Below are 5,669 nucleotides of genomic sequence, written 5' to 3'. Positions count from 1 at the left end.
GCTGCAGCTTGCCGCCCGCTCCTCGCTGCACACCACCACAGCCCCCGCCTCTGCTCCGGCGCCCCGGCGACGCACCGCCCTTGCCTCGCCACTGTTGCCTCCGGCGGCCGGCCTCGCCGTGCCCTGCTGTGGCCGGTGCCCCCTGGTGGTCGGGGCATACGCCCAAATGGGCTGGGCGCCCGGGACCCTTTATGCCCGCGGCCGCGCTAGTTCGGGCGGCACCCACCCGTGCACTATGCCCGTTAAGCCCCCCCCCCTCGGGTCGCTGACGAACGAAGCCCGATTTAAAAAAAGAATTAGGATTAAAAAATAAAATAAATAAAAATAATAAATAAATAAAATCAAATATTAATTAATTAACTTAATTAACTCTGTTAAATTAACTAATTAAGATTAATTAACCTAATCTCTCCCTAATAATAAAGCACAAATTGAGTCTCCGGGCTCATTGTCGCGACGCTTTTACAGAAAAGTCCTTGTGTTTTTTATAATTGAACCCGCAGTTCTGATGATTAGGTCGACCCGAACCGGTACCAGCAAGAGAAACGAAGAAAAAAAACGTACACATGACCCAGCCTCCCGATCCCCTTGCAGCCGTCATCGCCGCCCGACCATGGAGTCCCGGCCGCCAGGTCCCCGGAGATTTCCGCCTCCCTAAAAGTCCAGATCTCCAGTCCAGCGCGCCGCCACCTCCTGCCCCGCACGCCTCACCTCGCGCCTCCGGTCCGCCCCCCGTCGCCGCACGCCGTCAGTCCCCGCCCCCTGTCGCAGCGTGCCGCCGGACCGCCTACCGTCGCTGGCTCTCCCCAGCCCTGAGGTCACATCTCTTCCGAAGATCCTCTCCAACTCATAGTTCCTCGCAGAGGGCACCCGCTCGCACCGGCGTGTTAAGAGGAGGTAGGTCGCCCCTCCTTGCGGACGCATGGACGAGGGTCTCACGCTGCCGCCGGTAGCGGCAACTGCAGCGGACCACGTGCTCTGGCGTAGTCAGGGGAAAGCAGCGGCTCCGACTCCAATGTTGGCCTTGGCGGAAGCACGAAGGGGTCACACTGGGCGGCACTGTGGCAGGGGACAGGGTGCTGGGTTTCGCGGTAAGATCGTCTATTGGTGGATTCCGTCTGGATTGGAGCAGCGCAACAGGAATAGGATCGCGGGTGGTGGTGGTCCAGGACGTGGGGACGGGGAGAGGAGAGATAGCTGTGAGCACGAGGTCCTTGCTGGCTGAATCAAATCGAAGCGCTCCGTCCATCTCTATTGGCCTTGGACGAACAAGGCAATAAGGTACAGGACGAACATGAAGATATAAGGTTCGTAGTGGTTGCACATGATTTTTGTCTAATGGTGATATGTAATAATCCTATGAACATGTGGTAACCTGCTCCTTGTACGCTTCAGGATGGGAGATCAACATATTGTTGTTTTCTCTGGTGAATGTGAAGTTCCGGTCTATCTAAAAAGCAGCTAATGTCTAGCAATCTGCAGCAAGAACTCTATCCACTCATCTGGTCCAACATACACCCATGGAATTCTCCATCCACATCTCTCTGTTCGTGAAAGCAACTGCTAAATTTGTATGGTAAGAGTGGTCCCGTACATGCATTCCATTGGCTACTAAATTAATTAAATTCCCGCGAATTACAATAGAATTTAATTAGGAGGGCAAGTAATTATTGGTGATAACTACTTGGTTTATTTTTGTAGGCGCGATTGTAGTCTTAGATCTTTGTAGGATTTTGTAATGTGGCTCAGATGTGTTGTGTGAATTTAGATAGCTTTGATGTCTGAATATATACATTTTGCTGATTTCCTGTCCTTACTGAAGTTAAAGTTCTGAAATAAATCTTCAGAAACAATGATGTTATGTCTGAAACCGATCTGAGTAGTGAGCCAAATTAACAATTATTTTCTCTGTTCTTAATCAGTACATAACACCTGTTTTCTCAGTTGTTAACTTAAGATTCGACCACTATGAGCAGCATTGCAGCAGTCGGCCAGAGGCTTCCAGTTTTTCATTTGAATGTGCTAGAGAGATGTTTCTTTGCTTCATTTTCATTTGAATGTGCTGATGAAGAGTTGAAGCTGCAAGAAGCCCAACCGTCAAATAGTCCTGAAGACCTATGGATTTGTCACCGAAGTGTTGAGCTTAGTAAGAGATGACATAAACTGTGAGCTTTCATCCGACAAAGTTGTGCTGGTGTCTGGTTGGAAAACATGTTTCCTATTACCACCGCCCCTAGCAGCTCACATTTGTTTCGTAATATCTCTAGCAATTTCTCTAAATCCATTTTTTATATGGCCTGATGATTCATCATCAAATGCCACCCATGTTGTGTGCCTTCAGAATGAGGTGTTTCATGTGGAAGGCCAAAGGATCCTTCAGTTTGCTTTCTCAATGTTTGACTAAATATTTCATTCATGTTCAACAGACCTTACGAGCAATCGATGGAGGCAGTGCGTGAGCTAGCTTCCTTGTGGCCGGATTGATAGAGGCACTGCATGAGGAACCGAGCCACCGATGCAGGTCGGCGCCGGCTCCATTGCACATGGCAGCCGCCACCACATCTGCCGTCTCCGCATCTGAACAACCGCTGCTTTGTGAGCCGCCTCATCTAGCGAGGACGCTGCTGCTTCTGAGGACACAGGAGCCGCCTCATCCGGTGAAGACTCGCCGCCGTTCCACAGTGAGGCCACCGCTGGCGCCGTTGTTTCCGCACTAATCGCAGGTTTTTGCCGGCCCCTAAATTTTATCCTCTGCTTATCATGGTTATTACTTGTCCTTCCTCTGCAGAATTGAGCGCATGTTTTTTTATTATAGTATAGCCTTTGAGTTCCTGCTTGCATATTACTTGAAACATAGTTAAATTGTGTATATTTAGCAGCTTTTCTTCTTACAGGCAATTGTGCTTAACTCTGGTTACATTTCTGTATGGCCGCAAAATTCAAGCAATTGTATATATACATACTTTGGTCACAATATGATCATCGAATACAATATGACACTTCCTGCTAAATTTCTTCAGCTGTAAATCTGAGAATGTACTTCTCTTTATGTAATTAAGTTTGGATTACTAGATCTTATGCAAATGCCATTTTTTGTTCCTTAATCAGTCCGCCTGTGGAGCTCCACATACAGACGTTGGATGTGTTCGATGATGGAGCTACCTGCGTTGGCTGTGTTGCCGGGTAGGCTGACTATTTTTGTTAGTTCTGAAATGCACAGATGCTAATATATAAGTATATATCGCTACTGCTGGGAGCTGCTGTTTATTTATAGACAACTCCTGAATTTAGTATGTCAATATTTTTTGACCTATTTTTGTTCTTGTTACTCATTACAAAAATTAGTTTTCTTGCTCAAAATCATCTTACAATGTTTCATGTTACCACAGATCATGGCAAGGAATAAATTTTACAACCAAAATCATATTCTACCAACTTATTTGGTGCATATTATCATTTAGCAGTACGCTGGCTGTGCCTTCCTATGATAAATGGAGATCTTAGATGTACTATTGTTCCGTCAGGCATTGAACCTATCAATGACTGACCATGAAAGATATGTGTAGCTCTAATTTTCTCCATATGTTTCTGTTTTCAAGGATAATTCTTAATCCTTTTGGAATTACCATCTGTAAACATGTTTGGAATTATCATCTATGTAGATCTGTGCAGATTCAAATCTCTTCATATTTATATCAAAGAGTTTGTTTTTCGAATGGTCGTCATGTATACTAAACTCCCTGCCCCCCTCTCCTGTCACATGTGTTGTTCACTTGCCATCAGTGAGCTCCATAAAACACGACTACAGGGTGCAGAATGCTTGCCACTTAGTTAACGTTGTAGACATGTAACACTATAATGTTGGACAATAAATGAATTCGACTACATCCAAACGAACTTATCTTGCTTCCAAGAAGAGTAAAATCATCTTCAATAACTTCCTGTACTTTGCTTATATTCATGTTTCTCAACATGTTTGGAATGTAGTTTCCCCCCAAAATGCAGTATTTACCTTCCATTTGAAGCATAGGGTGCAATTTTTATCAGTTGCTGTCTGAAACCCCACTTCCCTGGTAAAAACGCTATCCACCTTCAAATATACTCCCTCCGTAAAAATATATAAGCTTTACGGAGGGAGTATACAAGTTCTCTGATACGGTAGTCGTGGGAAGACTATATTTTTGGTTTACATTGTAAATGATTTGAGTGACCACAAATGTGACTTTCTTTTTTGTTTCTTTTCAGTTTTCAGTGAGGGCAGGCCTGGCGCAGTGGTGAAGTCCTCCCCACTTGTGCCAAGAGGTCCTGGGTTCGAACCAGCCTCTCTGCATTGCACTTTGCAGGGGTAAGACTAGGTTCCTATAATCCCTCCCCAGACCCCACCTTGTGTGGGAGCTTCTATGCACTGGGTCTGTCCTTTTTTTCAGTTTTCAGCTCCTAGATGAGAAGGCAAGGATGTACTTGAGCAATATGAGAAGACCCAGTTCCATTATCTCAGAAGCCAGAAGTCTCCCATTTACTGACTTTGGTACTATTTTTTTAAAGAATGGTCAATCCGCTATCAGCACCACGATTATGTGTCAATTGTAGATTCTTAATTGCTTAGAATTATTTTATTTGTTTGATTCCTTCTGTTGATATTTATTCAACAACAAAATATTTTCAAGATTGGTCGGTGTGAGGATCAAACATGTGAATGGATGTGGCATCAAGCTAAGTCTGTTGATACCTTGCTCACCTTTTTTTGCTTTGAGTGGGTTATGACTTACTTTCTGATTGTTGTTTGTGAGAAAATACCACCTCTGTTTGTCTCTCTGAATTATCATTGGTCATTGCGACAAGGGTGATTCAGAGTTGTAGGTTGTATGACTGGTCTAATATGGCAGGTCCCACAAAGAAAACATACAAGGTTAGTAGCTTCAACAACTGAAACATACTAAGGTTTTTCATGCAACTGCATGGTTCCTATTATTTGTCTATTATAATTAATGAAAAATTAATGTCAAGGTCCCTCAAGTTGTAGGGAGTTGTTTAGTTCAGATGTGCACGGGAATGGGCTCACTGGGATCTTGGTAGGAGGTGAATCTTGTGGTCATGAGCCTGGACATCACGCTGGTGCGCTTCCTAGGGAGGTGCGTCCGTGCGCTGTGCTTGGATGGCGAATCGAGATGAGGCTTAGTGGCTGCTCGCCTCTCTGAATCACGGATACGAAATTTGGTGGTTGTTCACCTAATGGAGATCGAAAATGGCGTCGAGTTATTTTATGGGCTAATTGTTGTGAGTGCCAACGATTTCGTTTTGACCATATAGGACCAGCCTATGTCATTGCCGGTAGCAACGATATAACAACCTAAACGTCGGTGATACCAAATACTCATCTGTTCCTAAATATACGTCTTTTTAGACATTTCAAATAAATTACAACATATCAGATGTATATAGACATATTTTAGAGTGTAGTTTCATTTATTTTGCTTCGTATGTAGTCATTTGTTAGTCTTTAAAAAGACATATTTAAGAATGGAAGAAGTACAAAGTAATACTTCTGGAATTTTTGAACTGAAGGTTATATAATTAAGTTTTCTAAAGGAAGTGTTGATATTTATATATTTCAATAGAAAACAACATCAGTCAGTTCCATCTTGATTATATTTATAGAATCCAAGCCG

General features: G+C 43.9%; 2 long non-coding RNA genes across 5 annotated transcripts; both read left to right on the top strand.

Moving 5' to 3' along the window:
- The first annotated feature begins 487 nt into the window (after window positions 1-487).
- Window positions 488-4,300, top strand: LOC119285704. Of its 4 annotated transcripts, none has more exons than XR_005139706.1 (5): window positions 489-1,307; window positions 1,396-2,165; window positions 2,427-2,723; window positions 3,109-3,183; window positions 4,246-4,300. It is a non-coding gene; the product is annotated as an uncharacterized LOC119285704 (long non-coding RNA). The 4 variants fall into 4 exon arrangements; XR_005139705.1 differs by having other exon boundaries at window positions 491-1,307; window positions 1,396-1,576; window positions 1,977-2,723; XR_005139707.1 differs by lacking the exon at window positions 4,246-4,300 and adding an exon at window positions 3,390-3,687 and having other exon boundaries at window positions 488-1,307; window positions 1,396-2,723.
- On the top strand, window positions 4,298-5,426 carry LOC119285705. Its single transcript, XR_005139708.1, has 2 exons — window positions 4,298-4,909; window positions 5,024-5,426. It is a non-coding gene; the product is annotated as an uncharacterized LOC119285705 (long non-coding RNA).
- Window positions 5,427-5,669: the final 243 nt, after the last annotated feature.

This window comes from Triticum dicoccoides, chromosome 4A, assembly GCF_002162155.2.
Source record: "Triticum dicoccoides isolate Atlit2015 ecotype Zavitan chromosome 4A, WEW_v2.0, whole genome shotgun sequence".
Lineage (NCBI taxonomy): Eukaryota > Viridiplantae > Streptophyta > Magnoliopsida > Poales > Poaceae > Triticum > Triticum dicoccoides.
This window is presented reverse-complemented; position numbering and strand designations above follow the sequence as displayed.